This window comes from Lycorma delicatula, chromosome 9 (assembly GCF_047948215.1).
Source record: "Lycorma delicatula isolate Av1 chromosome 9, ASM4794821v1, whole genome shotgun sequence".
Classification (NCBI taxonomy): domain Eukaryota; kingdom Metazoa; phylum Arthropoda; class Insecta; order Hemiptera; family Fulgoridae; genus Lycorma; species Lycorma delicatula.
In genome coordinates, this window is record NC_134463.1 from 89449824 (window position 1) to 89467220 (window position 17397).

Consider the following 17397-nt stretch of genomic DNA (forward strand, 5'->3'; position numbering starts at 1 on the left):
TTTAATGAACCTGTGCAATAATAAATTCAATGGTGTAATAAATGCATAAAGAGATATTAAGTAAACTATTTTTTGATATTGTTGATTATTTGTGCCGCTTAAAAATGACATATGTTTGATTTATCTGAAAAATGTTAGAATTTTTTTTGTATTTGGTAAGTCAAGAATTTATTTATTGTGGTGGTTTCCATCAGAATAACTTATTGAGTCTGGTATATACTGTTACAAATTTTGCTTCTTTTTTCACTATATATACAAGTTTTTAAACATTTGTACTATTTATAAACTATTTAAAAACCATTTATAAAAAGATCAGTGAAGTATGTTTTAACAATTGCAAAGTTTGCTTTTTGCAGATGATATGAATATGTTTAAAACTATATCATCTCTAGGGACTACTCTAGTGATCATAAAATAGATCAAAGTAACCTGTTAGGTTAGCTTATTATCGTAAAAAATTTATTCCAATTTTCAAATTGGTAATAATGTGAAAAAGGGATTTTAGTAATTAATCAAGCAAAGTGTAATCATTTTTTGACTGGACATTTTGGTACTCCTTCTATCTGTAGTAATTACAACTAGTGATGGGATCTCTCAAATGAAAAAGTAGAAACAATTTGATTACTTTTCATTCGTTCGATACATTGAATGAATGATCCAGTTGGAAATTTCTCAAATTACCAACTGGATCATTCAATGATGTTCTCGCATGGAGTACTACTACTAATGTAGGAGAATACTACTAATGCTATGAATGATGAGTGAATTTTACTACTACTTTTAATTTATCACTCGCTGGGATTTGGAAGATGAAAAGGCTGTAAAACTAATTACTAACATGAATATGAATGAAGAGAGAACCTCAGCTACTACTTTTCATTTTTGTTCAAGTGAGTATTTTAATACACAATTACTAATTCCAGCAACAAGACATATTTTTATTTGCAGATGTCATTTCTCGCTACCTCGTTCACTATGCTATCATCACTTCAACTACTAATTTGAAAAGAAAAAATATTTAAATTCGTACTCGCCGTGAACTCTATGTTATAAATTCCAGGTCTTAGGAATTAACAGACATAGCCACATTATAATTATTCCACTTTATCACTTTTATTAATTACACAAAAGATATCACTTAAATAAATAAAACAAATAAGATATCACTTAGAATTATATATTGATCTTTTTAATTAAAAAGGGAAAAATCTGATTCAGCACTGCTAAATTCTTAATTACAAAAATAATAATTAATTAAAATTTGTTCAGGAAACCTGATAATATCAAGATGATTAAATAAAATAAAAATTAAACAAAATAAGAATGTTGTCTATCACTTTCAAACATGATTTATAATCTTTTTTTTAAATTAGCTTATAGCATACTATTAATAATTAGAATAATTAATAATATAACAATAGTATTATATTATAATAATAGTACAATTAATAATTAGCATATTATTTAATGTTTTAATTAATTTTATTCACAAAAACACACATTAAATTATGGTTTTAATTTTTGTTTGTCAATTTAAAAGTATTAAACTTAATAAAAGGAAAAATCAAGTTATAAAAGATAAATCTGTTTAAAATTTCAGGTTAAAATAATATAAAAATATTATTTTATCCAGATTTTTTGAAGATAGTGTATTCCTATACAAATTGGTTAGCTGTCCAGCCGTAGAAAACACCCTTCTGTGGGAACTGATGTTGCAGGTATAGAGGAGTATTTTAAATTTATCTCATTTAATTCAGGTAATGAACTTTTATGCATTCCCAAAATTCAAAAAGATTTCTCATTCTATTTAAATGTGACATTTCCAAATATTGTTGTATTTTCAATATTCCGGTTGTTCCAGGGGTCATTGTTGCTTGCACTTTACATAATTTTTCTTCAAATAAACTCCAAAGACAATTATTAGGATTTGTTGTGTCTGAGGTTCTAAGATTTTCATTTAATGGGAGAGTATCAACGTCCATTCGCCTTGAATTAATTATTATTAAATTTGCAACCTCATCAGTTATCCATTTTTTGCATTTTCTTCTACGCCAAATATGGTTTTTTTAAATCTCGAATCGACTAGCTTTGGCTACTAATTTATTACCTTCCAAATGACCAAGCCTTCTGCCAGACCAAGCCTTATTTTTCTCTTGACAACTCGACAGTCATTTGCTGAACAGGCTTTAAAACACTAATACAATCGGTGGTGATTATCCATTCAAAGGCATCCAAATATTGAGAAACATTTGGAATTTCAGATAGTAATAGACAATGGATCTTTTACATCCTATAGCCATTCCAGCGCCACTAAAACAGAATTCCGCCTGGTAGAGACATTCCGTCTAAGTTTTAATAAAGGTTTTCCCACGGTCATTTGTTTGTCCTTAATTTGCTAGTTGCTGTAACACTATGTTTAAAATGTGAAACAAGATACCTCCATTTTTTCAATAAATCTGAGAACTGTTTGTTCTTTTTAATAGCATCTTGGACAGATAAATTAAGGTGAGCCACACATGGTTGTAATGCAGATTTAAATGTTCATTAATCGCATTTTTACATCCATTGTCTGCAACTATTGCCACTATTTTATCGGTGATATTCCAATCTTCAAAAATTGTTTTTAAATTAGAGCTAATTGCTACTCCCATATGAGCAATTATTACTTCGCGAGTCGCATGAAAATTTTTAAACTCTTATCCATAAAAAAAATCTGATGCTATTTAACACAGATTTAAAAATTAAAAAGAGAATTAGAAAATTGTAAATTAGAAATTTAGAAGCTATGTACTAAAAATCTTTTTATTGAGCATGGAAGTAAATGATGGGCAATAGAGAGGCCAAACAAAGAAATACTGAAGCTTTTGATGCACAGCTTACACACACACACACACACACACACACACACACACACACGCGCGCGCGCACGCACACGCACACACACACACACACACACACACACACACACACACACACACACACACACACACACACACACACACACACACACAGAGAGAGAGAGAGAGAGAGAGAGAGAGAGAGAGAGAGAGAGAGAGAGGAGAGAGAGAGAGAGAGAGAGAGAGAGAGAGAGAGAGAGAGAGAGAGAGAGAGAGAGAGAGAGAGAGAGAGAGAGAGAGACAGAGAGAAAGAGAGACAGAGACAGAGAGAGAGAGAGAGACAGAGACAGAGAGAGAGACAGAGACAGAGACAGAGAGAGAGACAGAGACAGAGATAGAGAGAGAGACAGAGACAGAGACAGAGAGAGAGACAGAGAGAGAGACAGAGAGAGAGACAGAGACAGAGACAGAGACAGAGACAGAGACAGAGACAGAGAGAGAGACAGAGACAGAGACAGAGACAGAGAGAGAGACAGAGACAGAGACAGAGAGAGAGACAGAGACAGAGAGAGAGACAGAGAGAGAGACAGAGACAGAGAGAGAGACAGAGAGAGAGAGAGAGACAGAGAGAGAGAGAGAGCAGAGAGAGAGAGAGAGACAGAGAGAGAGAGAGAGAGAGAGAGAGAGAGAGAGAGAGAGAGAGAGAGAGAGAGAGAGAGAGAGAGAGAGAGAGAGAGAGAGAGAGAGAGAGAGAGAGAGAGAGAGACAGAGACAGAGACAGAGAAGAGAGAGAGAGAGAGAGAGAGAGAGAGAGAGAGAAGAGAGACAGAGAGAGAGAGAGAGAGAGAGAGAGAGAGAGAGAGAGACAGAGACAGAGAGAGAGAGAGAGAGAGACAGAGACAGAGAGAGAGAGAGAGACAGAGACAGAGAGAGAGAGAGAGAGAGAGACAGAGACAGAGAGAGAGAGAGAGACAGAGACAGAGAGAGAGAGAGAGAGACAGAGACAGAGAGAGAGAGAGACAGAGACAGAGAGAGAGAGAGAGAGACAGAGACGGAGAGAGAGAGACAGAAAGAGAGGGTGAGAGAGAGAGAGAGAGAGGGGGAAGTAACTGAATTAAAATATACATTATTAAAATATTTATCATTCTATTTAAATGTAATATTTTTTCGTTTATTTAATTCAATGATTCTAACTAAAGCGCGCGCGCATACCGTATTTAATTCGCGCGGGTGTGACGGTACTAGCGGCGACGGTCGGCACTGACTAAACTAATGTAATTTCACAACTTGCATAGAACTAATTTCACTTGTACGATCGGCGGACTGCTGTAGCCGCGAGACTTAACGTACCAGGTATCGAGTTCGAGTCCGAGTTACTTTAAATATTACTCACTTTAAACATTATTCATTTATTTAATTCTACTGCTCACCTGTGACATCACAACTTAGTATTAGTTTAGAACATTTTTTTGGAGTGGGGGTGTGATCTTTCAAAAACTTTTTTTGAAAAATATTGTTATTTTTTAATTGTTAACAAATGTGATAAATATGACTGTAATTATCTTGAGAAACTGAGGGTGACCTTGCTCTACAGCCTCACCCCTTGACCTTTTAAGTTGAAAATGTAATGGTTATGTTCTATATATAGAAGTAATCTGACCATGTTTGGTCAAAATCGGTTCAGTAGTTCTGGAGATATAAGGTGTTTTAGAGGTCAACACTGAACACACTTACAAACAAACATTAACATCCAGAAAATTTCCATCTAGTTTTTTGGGTTCTTAGGTGTCAAAATCCAGTGAAAATCCTATATGCCCAAATTGTACGGATTACAGTAATTTCCCTTCTAGAGCTATAGATAGTGCTATCTTGACAAGAAAGTAAAAAAACTGATACCAAAGACCATTCTATTGATGTTGGGGTTGAATACTTCAAAATGTTTGACTACTAAAATAAAAATTAACTTATAGTTTACTGGTTTCATAAATAATAAATAGTAACTTTTATAATTTATATTTTTTAGTAATTATAGGTATCCTTGACTAACCTGCAATGTTTTTTACATCTATTTATATTTATTAATTTAACCTGTAAAATTAAAAATAATATTGCATTGTATAAAATAATTACAGTATTGAATATCTGAATTGAAGAAAATATTCTCATGCAAAAATAAAACTGTGATTAGCAAACAAGATTTAATGAATTAGCAATCAGTAAGAATCAAAAACATGCAGCATAACCAAATAAATTTTGTTGTGTTGTTTAACTGACATTGGCCAATATGGTCAATGAATATCTACAGTTTAGGTGGGACGACATGACTGGATTAAATTTTCTAGTGTTCAAAGAACTCTAACATATGCAATATGTAAAATAAACTACATGATGTTGCGACTCCGGGAGACGGACATCTACCTGTTATGAAATCTCCTTGGTATTGATTTTAAAACAATCTAACAATTCCTGTAGTTTTGATCATCTCAAAACGTGTGGTGTTTAAATAAACAATATTTTTAAAATGAAAATATTGTTGTATTTATTAAGTTCGTTGTTTACCTTTTTTGGCTCCTATAAATCATCTTTTGATAGTTTTAAAGATCTAGCTTTCCTCTGAAGACATTTCTTGAGAGAAAATTATTACACTTATTAAGAACTCTGCCTACTGCGATGCAGTGTAATAGTTGAAAGACTTTAATTGTACATGCAGCTAATAAATACGAACTATAACCTCCCAGTATTTTTTTCAGCAGTTTATTTTTTTATTTATACGTGAAAGGAATCTAGTGCAAATACAGTTCTTTAGAAGCATTCTTCGATGATATCTGTGATTACCAGTTATACTTATAGTACATTTTCTTTTATTGCTAACAAAAACAATGTTTGAATCTGCATCCTTTTTTGTCTCCATCTCAAGAGTTCAGTTTTGTAATTCAGGTAAAGATATACAAAGTTTTGTGACTGTAGGTCATCGATCCAATTAAGTTGATGATGGAATCTGTACACATGGTGTGAAATGTCAAGTGGCTGCTTGTGGATTGCCCAGGAGTTCTTTTTTCTGTTTTGTGTCTGTGTAATAAGTCTAATGACTGAATTACTTGTATAGTACAGCAGCACTATCATATCAAAATAAAAATCAAAAAAATGTTATTTTCATTGGGCAATTCAATTTTTAAATTCAAATTGAATACAGCATAAATGAAGTAATTTTGAATTGTAACTATTTCAAGATCGTCGCTTGCTTCATTGCAGATGATGTTTTGGTTTTCTTTAAACCACTAATTTATTATGGACTGAAAAGTTTAGTCCAAATTTTTATAATTAAAGTATTATTTTTATGTTGATAATGTAATTCTGAAGAGTTGATTGTAAAATTATATATGAACTTAATCATAAATATTCTATTGTTTTAAAAACATTAAAAATATTTTTAATGGCCTTATCAACCAATTAAAAATGCTATTAATCATAAATATAAATAAAAATATTCTAAATTATAGACAATGTATATTTTTTTAATTGACCATAGAAAATGAATAATTGTCTTAATTAATTAATGAAATTTATTATCTCACAGATTAGCAGTTTAAATGTTGTATATTTTATGCAATTAAATTTTAAAAAGTTTCATTTGTTGCAGACTAATTTTAAATTGCTATTTAACTTTTTTCTGATTGAAAAAATAAACTCGTATATTGCATGATATTTCCATTACACATTGTAATATTTCAGATTAGTTTCTTCCTATTTAACAATAAAAATTTGTTCCAAAGAACTTTTACTTCACTACAAGAAAAAAATCATTTAAGGATGATAAAGGCTAAAAAATCTTTTAAGTAATCCAGCATTCTTTATTTAGCCCGTAAAATCTTTAATAAGTGCCACCACCAACCATGGCATGATCAAAAACTGCCAGCTTAATCAAAAGAAGATTAAAGTCTTAGTTAATTAAAAAATAAAATATTGCCTATAATTTGTTTTTAAGGTAAAATTAAATAAAATATTTAAAATAACTAATGAACTGATTTATACTAGTAAAACTGATTTGTATTTGTGTATTGTATTTTATATTTTTATTTGGTTTTTGTTATTCTTATTATTGTACGTGTTTGGAGTGTGACTTGGATATGATGGGTGTACCAAGTATATATTAAACAGTTATTTAACTTTTAAGTAAACATTACTAAAAAACCAATGTTTTCATAATACATGCACGAAAAATGTTTGTTTTCTAGTAGAATTTTTATCAATAAGCAAACAATAAAACAGTTCAGGTAACAGACTTTTAGATCATAACTGTCAAATTACTTGCATATAATTACAATTTCTTGTGAAAATATTTTATGAGACAAACATTCTTTTATTTCTTTCAAATGATAATAATTAATAATAATTTCATAAAAAATTAATAAATATTTTATTAGATAAAAATAACTAATTTAATAAAGATTAGATTAATTGATAATAGACTACTATATGACTAATAAAGATTAGATTAATCTTAATTTAATAAAGATTAAATTAATAATGATTTTAGATTTTCTTTTAGTAGACAAAAAACAGACAAATTTCTAAAAGTAGTACAAAATCTACTTCTATGCTAATATATTTCATCAAATGTCAAAATTTAATTTATTAATTTACATTCAAACTTATTTTAAAGTTTACAAAGACATTTGTAAATGCATAGTTATTAAAAATGCAAAAAAATTATACTGCAATAATTTAATATCTAATTTAAAAAATAAAGTTTAAAAACTACATGGGATATTTTCAATGGTGGCTTGTAGTTAAAATGAATGGAGGTGCTCCTCCCGAACATTTTTTCTGGGCCTTTTTAAGAACATGGTTAAAGTTTTCTGTAAAATGAAAGAACTGAAAAAAAAAAGAATCAAATAGAATAGCTGGAAGCAGGATAATAATCTAATTTCACCCTTTTTCACATTCAAGAATACTGTACATTAAGCACAATGTGCTTAAAAACTGTATTCGGTTTAGTTGAATAAATAATAAAACGTCAATACAGAAAAATTTTTTAGTATTATTAAATAATAACTTCATAAAATGTTTGCTTAAAAACACGAGTCCAGTGGTGCTTATTTTAAATTTCTATGTACATAGAAACAAATACATAATTAGTTTTTACTAATTACCTTCTCTTTTACCCTTCCAGCGTGTTTTTGGACAGATTTGGCAATCAAATTTTCGTCATCTTCTGAGATCACTGCTGAAAAAACAACTAAACTGCTTTTATATTCCTTTCACTGACTAAACTAGAAAAGGGAACAAACAAGGAATGTTCCATATATGCACAAAGTAAAAAAAAAACTACTGTCTAGTACACCAGGGTTGGCACTGTGAGAGCGACAGTGCTCTCTCTCTCTCTCTCTCTTTCTCTCGCAGCCTTACATGCAGCTTCCTATGTGCTCATGTGCAGAACAGCCAAACACCACGCTGCTGGAACTGTGAAGCGCAGAGTTCCATACAAAGAGTTTTCTATTTTTTTCATAAACTGGGGATGGTTACTGACATTAAGCTTAAGAATTGATTATTTATTGTACAAGTATAAAGAAAGAATTAAAGGAAAAAGGACTCATTATATTAAATGTTATCGATAATATAAGTGGGAATAGGGGGTACTGCAGTTCCACAGTGCCTATATGCGAGCAGTCACTGGATATTATTAAAAGTGGGCATGAAATTGGTTATAGAAGTGGACAAATAAACTAACCAAAAATACTAAAGGCCTCTGCTTCTCATACCACATCTACTCTTGTAAGTGAGGAATTTAATGAATTATTTTCTAGTATTAAAAATAACAGTTAAATTTCCATACAAACATCTAAAAGGTTATCCTCTATACTTACTGAATGTTACACTGTGGATACTAATGTTCTTTGGTGGTTGGGTTTCAATTAACCACATGTCTCAGGAGTGGTCAACCTGAGTCTGTTCCAAACTTAATGTTTACTGGTACATTCACACTTACATTACACTACATCTGCAGTTACTAGATAAAATCTTGGTAAAGTCGTAGCGGTAATTGCATTTACCTGTACTCACACACTTAGACCAATAGTAGCTGAAAAACTGGTTGGAGAAAATAAGAATGTAGAATTTAAGCAGTTTTTCAATTTTGTAATATTGCTCTGGTAAAGGATTTACAGACAAGGTTTTCCTTGATCCATCCAGGCAGATGTTGGGAAAGTTCCTTTTGTTATCCATGGAGTACATACTATCTATTGAATTTTATTGTAATAAAAATGGTTATTTTGAGTTTTTGCTTGACAAATTTTGCATTATACTTATCGGGTAAATATAATATTGTTACTACTTGTGTGATTCATCTAAATGGTGAATTAGGGTATCTTGTTAGATGATTTCATGAAAGATTGATGTCACTAGAAAAAAAATCAAAACATAATGTTTTAGTTTGAAGTATCATAAAATAAAATATGAAGCTTATTGTTATTATATAGTACATTCAGAAAGTAACTATACACCAATATAAACACAATTAATTGTTGAGGGATTGTATCTCTTGTGCTGCAAGTAATATTTTCTGTAAAGGTTGGCAATCCTGCATTGTGTACAGTTTGCTTCTGTGAGCCAGTCAGGCTGGTGACCTTTAGATGAAAAGGTGTGTCTAGTTCTTTGTTGTAAATTTGCCACCTTTGAGTGATTGAGACCTTGTCTTTCCATGTGGGCTTAGAATGGTGTTAACTTTAGAGCAGTAATATTTCTCTTTGAATATATTTCCTGTCACCACGGTGAGTAAATACAAAGACCAGTTTTCTGTTAGATTTCCAGGTTTATTGGTTCATAATTAACATAGTCGAAGAGTGCTAATCAAGAAATTTAGAGACAAGATCAGTAAAGGATTATGAGTAAAGTGGTAGACCATTGGTATTCATTAAGGAAAAACTGCAAGACATATCAGATGCTATGGGAAATAGTCCCAACAAGCCAAGCCAAGCAATTTGAAAGTTGGCCGAACTGAAAAACTTAAGTGTTGTGTCTACATACAAGTCAGTTTGTAAGAAGCTCAGTTTCATCCCATATAAAGTGAAAGCAGTACAAAAGTTATTGGCCACAGATTGAGGAAGGTGAATTCAAAACTGTGAATGGTTTCAGCAGTTACTAGTAGATTATTCTTTATGATATTTTAGACTATGTTTTTTTACTGATGAGGAATGGTTCCATTTATAAGGACATGTGCATGCAAAGAACTCATGTTACAGCATGTGAATTGTTAGCTAACAATCCACATGCTGTATATGAAATTCCTTTACATGACCAGAAAATTGGAGTGTGGTTTGCAATATCCAGGAGAAGAAGAGTCGACCCATCGGGTTAGTCTAGTGGTTAATGCGTCTTCCCAAATCAGCTGATTTGGAAAGTCGAGAGTTACAGCGTTCAAGTCCTAGTAAAGCCAGTTATTTTTACACGGATTTGAATACTAGATCGTGGATACCGGTGTTCTTTGGTGGTTGGGTTTCAATTAACCACACATCTCAGGAACGGTCGAACTGAGAATGTACAAGACTACACTTCATTTACACTCATACATATCATCCTCATTCATCCTTTGAAGAATTATCTAAATGGTAGTTACCGGAGGCTAAACAGTAAAAAAGAAAGAAAAAGGAGAAGAAGAGTCAACCCACCGGGTTGGTCTAGTGGTGAACGTGTCTTCCCATATCAGCTAATTTGGAAGTCGAAAGTTTCAGCGTTCAAGTCCTAGTAAAGCCAGCTATTTTTACATGGACTTGAATACTAGATCATGGATACCAGTGTTCTTTGGTGGTTGGGTTTCAATTAACCATACATCTCAGGTATGGTCAAACTGAGAATGTACAAGACTACACTTCATTTACACTCATACATATCATCCTCATTCATCCTTTGAAGAATTATCTAAATGGTAGTTACCGGAGGCTAAACAGTAAAAAAGAAAGAAAAAGGAGAAGAAGAGTCAACCCACCGGGTTGGTCTAGTGGTGAACGTGTCTTCCCAAATCAGCTAATTTGGAAGTCGAAAGTTTCAGCGTTCAAGTCCTAGTAAAGCCAGCTATTTTTACATGGACTTGAATACTAGATCATGGATACCAGTGTTCTTTGGTGGTTGGGTTTCAATTAACCATACATCTCAGGTATGGTCAAACTGAGAATGTACACGACTACACTTCATTCACACTCATACATATCATCCTCATTCATCCTCTGAAGTATTATCTAAACGGTAGTTACTGGAGGCTAAACAGGAAAAAGAAGAAGAAGAGTCAACCCACAGGTTGGTCTAGTGGTGAACATGTCTTTCCAAATCAGCTGATTTAGAAGTTGAGAGTTCCAGTGTTCAGGTCCTAGTAAAGTTAGTTATTTTTACATGGATTTGAATACTAGATTGTGAATACCAGTGTTCTTTGGTGGTTGGGTTTCAATTAACCACACATCTCAGAAATGGTCAAACTGAGGCTGTACAAGACTACACTTCATTTATACTCATACATATCATCCTCATTCATCCTCTGAAGTTTTATCTGAAAGGTAATTACCGAGGCTAAACAGGAAAAGAAAGAAGGAGAAGAAGAGTCGGCTAAATATTCTTCGCAGAAATAATAAATTCAGCTCATTATTTTGAAATCATTCACCAGTTTATAGCAGAACTAACTGAAGATGAAATTAATAATGCTTGGATTCAACAAGACTTTGCAACTGAACATTTGGCCAGGCAGTTCATGAAGTTACTGCAAGAGTATTTCTGACATTGAATCATTTCTAAGAGCTTGTGTCTACCTCGTTCTTTGGACTTAAACCAATGAATTTTTATTTCTGGGGTTATGCTAAAAGTAATGTTTTTCAAGGAAACATCCACAGCCTCAAGGAAATTCAAACTGCTATTCACAATTTCACCAAGAACATTCTACAAGAACAAAAAGAAATGTATGTAGATATGTCTGGATGTTCATGAGGACCATTTTTAACAACTGTAATTTAAGTTGATATTACGTATTTTGAACTAATAAGGGAGTTGTGTAATTCTTTTCAAATGCACTCTATAATAAGATTGCCATTATTATTATTATCTAAATTTTAAAAAATTAACTGGATGGATGGTAACCATCTAACTTTAAATACAAATAGAACCACTGGATTGTGCTTCTCTGTAAGCATAATACTTCTAATTATATGTGTAGTGTTCTCATTTATGATAATGATAGTATTTCTGGGTATTATTAAGTTATATGATAAATTCTCTTGAATTGATCAAATTAATTTCCTGTACAACAAAGTCAAATTGTATTAAAGCATCTTAATTAAACAGCAAGCTTTTAATATGCTTATGTAAATTTCCATTTGAAATATTATATCATTACTTGTGGTTCCATAAATAAAATTAAAACAAATTTTTAAGATAAAAATTGGGCTGTTGATTGTTTGGTATCCACAAATATGAGTCATGCAAATTGGTATATAATGTAACCAAAAATTTTAAAGTACATGTGTTTATATTTATAAATGTGTTAAATAATCTTTTATTCTTAATAAATAACATCTATCTTATAAATAAGACAGCAGAACTGTTTTGGTAAACAAATAGAAAATATGTAGGAGTACAAGAAAAGGTCGTCTAATTACACAGGTCAAAAAAATAAATAATTTGGAACTGAGATAATAGAAGGTGAATTAGAATGTATTTTTTATGCTGAATCTTAAAATGAAATCAGTTTTTCTTCATCACCAACAGAAAGTAACAGATTCATCCTATCTGCCTTGATAACGTTGTTCCAAAACATTGCAATATACCTTGGTGGAACCTTTCTCCTTGTTCGTTGCTGATGTCACCCTAGTTTAAAGGGAAAGAATCCAAATGAGAATGTAAAAAATGAATTTTTAATGACATTCTGCAACCTAAATATTTGTAGTTCGCTAAGAGTTCATTTATAAGTTGATCGTGGTTTTCAACTTTTTTGTTTCTAAGAAAACCAGTAACAACATCTTTGAATAACTTCCATGCTGCTAGTTCTTTAGGATTCAGTTTGCTGTCAAATATATTTGCACAAATTAATTTTCTTATTTGTGCCCCAATGAATATTCTCTCTTTTAATCTGGCTTCTCTTAATTGTGGAAAAATTTCATCTAAATATTTAAAGCAGTCTCCATCTTTATCTAATGCTTTTACAAAATTCTTCATCAGGCATATAGTTTTATGTGTAGAAGTGGTAAAATAATACAATCTGCTTCGACAAGGAGAATACATTTTCCTTTCCTGGGGTAAACTGATTTCATTTTGGCAAGTCTTTAACTGCATATGTAGTTTGACTATCCCACAAACACAAGAAAAACATACATTTTGTAAAGCCATTCTGGGGATTGAGAAGAAGCCCTATCGCTTTTAGGACAGCAATGATTGTTCATCATACTTAATAGCTTTTAAAATTTTTGACATACTTTCATATATTTCTTTCATTCTTACATCATGTGCTACTGGTATAGAAGAAAATTTATTCGATTTGTAGAACAACACTGCCTTTATGATTCTTTTTGATGAGTCTATAAATAAATGCCAATCATGAATAACATATTCAATGTCCATTTCAAACATCAGCTCCCTAACATCATGGCAGAACAAATTAAACCATCTCTTCTAAGTAATTCAGTAAATTTTAGTTTCGATTTCTATAAACTGAAATTTTAGTATCCTTGTTTAACAAATTCCATTCTTTAAGATTTGAACCTAAGAGTTCTGCATGTTGTTTCGACAAATACAAGTAACAAATTAGGTTGCTCAGTTCTGCTTGTGTGATGAGGTGAGGTTTAGTATTTGATTCTTCTGGAATGTAATTAATAACTACTGAAATTGAAGATTCATCAGTTGAGCCTTTTGGGGAATCAGAAATTTCTCTCCAAGAAGTTGAAGTGATTGGAATCGGTAAATCAACACCGTGAAGTACTGGTCTCATAGCTGAATAAACATTTGGGTATGTAATATTGCTTTTATTGTTTGAACTGAAACCAATAACATTTGTTAAGCAAAACTAGCAATTATCATTATGGTTAGTAGGCTCTCACCAAATCATAGGTATGCCAAAAGGCAAATGTTTTTTTTTCCTTTTAACTACTAGGTTAGTTTAATGTCACACTTGATGCATGCTACATGAGGACCCAGATTTATCTTGGTCTCCCAAGGGACAGTCAAAATAATGTTTGTAAGCAGTTTTCAGCAGATTCGATACTGGTTTTCGTTGAATCTCGTAGTGAATTCTCCAGAAACGTGACAAAAAATAATTGCAGAACTTTTACAAGCCCAATTTTTATTTTTTGTAAAATTCAAAATGTCTTAATGAATGAAAGCAAACTAAAATATTATAATAATACTTACTTAATTATAAAAATAATTAAGTTTTAATTTATAAATAGTTAATTACTTAAAATACTTCATAAAATTGTTTCACCATAGAGTGCAATAAATTACAGTGCAAAACACACATATGTTAACAAATCTTGATGTTCAATAAAATAATATTAGGACTGGAACGTCCTCCATGAACAATTTTGCAGATTCCATGAGTCTGATGTCCCTGAGACTGTACATGTGTTTTGCAATAATTGTGCATGTCCTTGTACTTAGAGAAAGGCCTGATGGAAAATGAATCTCAACCACCTTTCATCGTTCTGGATGATGAAAACAACGTACAATATTTTGGAAAGCATCTTTGATTTGCCTTGAGTAAGCTAGCTGTGGTGAATATGCATCCAACCAATGGTGATTAAATTTCTTCTTGAGGTGTTTGGCATCTCCTACAAAAATTGTAGTTCTTTGAGGTAGCCAGACATTTTCCAAGTTTTTTCTTATTAACTGGCATAGTGCTCACCAGGCCGATGAATTTTTCAATATCATCTTAATGACAACCGTCATTATCAGTTTCACTTTCACTGTATTGCACATTGGTTTTGACCGTAAAGGAAAGCCCTGCAGTTGCAGTGATTAAACCATAGGGGTGATTGTACTTCTATGTCTTCATCCTCATCACTACTGCTGGTTTTTTTGTCGTTTTAAATTCACTGCAAAAAAAAATAAATTTAATTTCACCAAACATTGTGGTGGATGCGGATGTGGCATCTTACTAGACTGGTTTGACAAGTAAGGTTTTAACTGACATTTCTGTCAAAAATGAGTTTTATATGGTATATGACTAAACTATTTGAGCTTAATTAAAAAATATAACTTATCATTATAACATTAAAAACTTAAAGAAGAATCATCAATAGAAAGTTTATCAGACATGCAGACTTTTTTAAAAACCACTGTTTTGGACTCAGGGACCCCAAAACGGATATTTCGATATATCCATATCATAATCGTAAATTTGTCACAAGGTAGTTAAATATTTTCTTTTCTTTACTGACAAATTCTAGATAAACTCAAAATGAGCCGATTTTACTGATATAAAAACGAGCAATTGCTAAAAGCAATATTGGTATTTAGGCCACTTTTTGAATTATTTTTAATTGTTCATCAAATGTATTGATTATCTAGAAGAACTTAAAAAAAGTTATTAACTTGAATTTAAAACTCTATTTTATGTTGAAAGATCCAAAAGAATTCCTCGTGGCATAACACTTTTTGGTTTTTTGTTTTACTCGGAAGTGGGAAAATTTGCCTCAACCAAACGCCCAGTAGCCCGCACATACTGGGTGTGTGGGGTTCACCGCCTACTGCAGTGGGACCCACTAAAAAACCACTCACTCCCTCACGCAATGTGATGCTGGAATTGTTGCCGATGGCATAACCTCAGCACCATGCGCGTCACGGGCACACCTCACATTCATACAAATATTTATATCTCCCATTTACACTCTATTTACAAAAATATATATATACACTAAATAACACATTCAGACACCATTTACACTTAACATTTACAATCAATAATATATACAGCTTAGAATACATACACCACAGCTATGCCGACCTCAGACAACAGGAACGCGTCCCGCGGGGTGCCATTGGTGAAGACAATGCGAGGCACCCCCGCCACTCACCCCCGAAGGCTGGCGCCCATCGCTGCCCTCAACCGACATCTCCGTTGTTCGCCTTGCGGTCCTCCTCTATCAGTTTCTGTTGTAGCACGCTTTTAAACCACCAGCACATGCAGTCCATCCCTCACTGGAAGAGAGCATCAACTTCCCCTGGCGAGTTCAAATCGTCACATGGTATCTCCTGTCTCTATTTGGGTCACAAAAAGAAGGTGTATTCCACCATATCCACTTCATCACAATACTGGCACAGTTCTGTGCGCCTCTTTCCGATCCTGCAAAGGGAGACCCGAACAACCCATGATCCGGCAACCACTGAGCCATCCAAATCCCACCCCTCCACGCAGTCTATTGACCAAGGCAGCCACCTCTGGGATGAAGGTGAAGGTTCAGTGCCCCTCCTTCGCACTCCGCCACCTCTCCTGCCAGTCAGCCAGCAAGCGGCTTCTCTCCTTCACTCTACCATCTGTTGTTCTATCTCTTCTTTCTTTGGCCAGCAGATTCAACGGTGGCATACCAGCCACCACCAGTGAAGCATCCAATGATACCGTCCGGTAGAGCCGCGCAATCTTATTGTCAGCCTCCTATATATGCCACCCAATTTCTGGGCATTTCTCACCACTCCAAAGGCCTCCCACCATACCGATGCCGCATACAAAATCATCGATACCATGAAAGACGCCAGCATTCTGCGCTTGATTGTCTTAGGACCACCGGTATTGGCCATAAGCCTCAGCAATGCCGAGAACATTTTTTCCGCCTTCATGGCCACTTGCTGCACGTGAAGTGAGAAACCCCTCAACCTATGGAGCCAAACTCCTAAGTATTTTGCCTCTTCTTTTGGGGCGATAATTTCTCCATCGACTTGGACAGCAAAATGGGGTATTCGCCGCCTCCCCGTCATTACTACAATTTCGGTAGAAATTGTAAAAACCTAAACTTCACGGCCATCAATGATTATTTCTGTAACTTCCAATCAGAGTAGAAATAACCAATAAAAACTATACTAATGACGACACACTTTCACTGTTCTGTATCTTCGATTACAATTAACATTCACCGACCTCAAAGATTACTTCTTTTACTTTCAATTCTTACTTCTTTTAACTTCCAATTAGAATAGGAAAGTCGATAAAAATATCCCAATGACAACACTCTTTCACTCTTCCGAATCTCAGATTACACCTAACATTTACGGCCCTCAATGATTACTTCTGTATCTTCCAATCAGATTAGGAAAACCGATAAAAATTAAACTAATGACAATACACTTTCACTCTTCCGTATGTCAGATTACACTTGACATTCACGGATCTCAAAAATTACTTCTGTGTCTATGTAAGCAGCATAGATAACACAATAAAAATAAACCAATGACAACACTCGTTCACTCTTCCATATCTCAGATTACACCTAATTCATGGCTTTCAAAAGTTTTTTCTGTAACTTCCAACCAGTGTAGGAAAACCGATATAAATTACACTGATGACAACAGACATTCACTCTCAGTATTTCAGATT